Below are 1523 nucleotides of genomic sequence, written 5' to 3' on the forward strand. Positions count from 1 at the left end.
AAACAATGTGAATAAAGAAGTATTACATTTGACAGAGTAATCTGAATGCTAAAGGGTTATGGCAATCAGGATTAAAGACTACAGGCTGCACTGTAAACATTTGGTTTTAAAACAATTACTGGTGAACTTACAACACAGAATAATTATTAATATTTTGGTGTCTCAGAAGGTGGCAAGGTGGCAGAATCGTTAGCATGCCAAGCAAAATGCTTAGCGGCATTTCGTCCTTCTTTACATTCTGAGTTCAAATTCTCCCGAGGTTGACATTGTCTTTCATCATTCCAGGGCTGATAAAGTAAGTACCAGCTGAGTACTGGGGTCAATGTAATCGACTTACCCACTTCTCCGAAATTGCCGGCCTTGTGCCAAAATCTGAAGCCAATATTTTGGTGTCTCAAGAATAATTTTTTCCGTGAAGCAATGAACTTTTAAAAACATTAGCAGAGGTGAAGGCATGTATACACATCTGCGTGCATGTGACAACATTATGCTTAATTATCACCAATATTGAATCGTTGGCATTATAACAAATTTGCAACACTAACAATTAGGTAAAATGTATATGAAAAGATAATGTTATGGTATAAAGTTTCATTAACACAATTTCCCCACCCACAATCATGACCAACACTATCACTACTACTATTACTGCTGCTGCAACTAATTAAAATTAGAAAACAAGTGCAGCAAATTTAGAATTTCGTTATACATTTCAATTTGACATGATACAATATCTCAAGGGCCCCGTCACCAATTTGTTACTTATACCAACATCATCACCACTACCACCTCCACCAGTGTCATATCCACCACCACAACTAAAACCACTGCCATCAAAAGTATTAGCATCACATCTACCACTACACCACCATCACAACCCCCATTATAACACCCACCTGCACACCACCATCACCATCATCAAACCATCATCATCACACCCACCCTCACCACCACCATTTCTTATTACATAACAGTCCAGTTATTTTTGCACAGTTCTTAAACTGAACTATTTAGCTTCAAAGTTGTATTTTTCTGTGTTTTGTTACGTTTTTGTAAATAGCTTGACATGGTTTTTACATTTCCATTTCACATAAAAGAAACAAAGAGAGAGAGGGGGGAAAGAGAGAGTTTTGAGGCAGGTATAAGGAAAAAGAAAGTATAGAAATTAGTTGACAAGAAATTAACAAATGCTGAAACTCTTTAATTATCTGCACAGCTGTCTTATTCTATATTATCATTTAGGTCTAGATTCAGAACTAAACATTTAGTTAAACTAAAAGACAAACATAATAAATACTTTGGTAATTTTCTTCATTAATCTCCTGAACAAAAAAAAAAAATCAAAAAATAGTGTTCCAACCTGTCCGACATTCTTTATCAAGTCTCTTACTGTCTCGTTTATCATTTACAGAAAAGAAAGAAAGAAAAAAAGAGATCAGTAAAAGAAACAAAAAAACAAGTTAATTTAATGCAAATGACAGTAAAAGATCTAATTCACTGCCCAACACACACACACACACACA

The sequence above is a fragment of the Octopus bimaculoides genome, chromosome 5 (genome assembly GCF_001194135.2).
Source record: "Octopus bimaculoides isolate UCB-OBI-ISO-001 chromosome 5, ASM119413v2, whole genome shotgun sequence".
Classification (NCBI taxonomy): domain Eukaryota; kingdom Metazoa; phylum Mollusca; class Cephalopoda; order Octopoda; family Octopodidae; genus Octopus; species Octopus bimaculoides.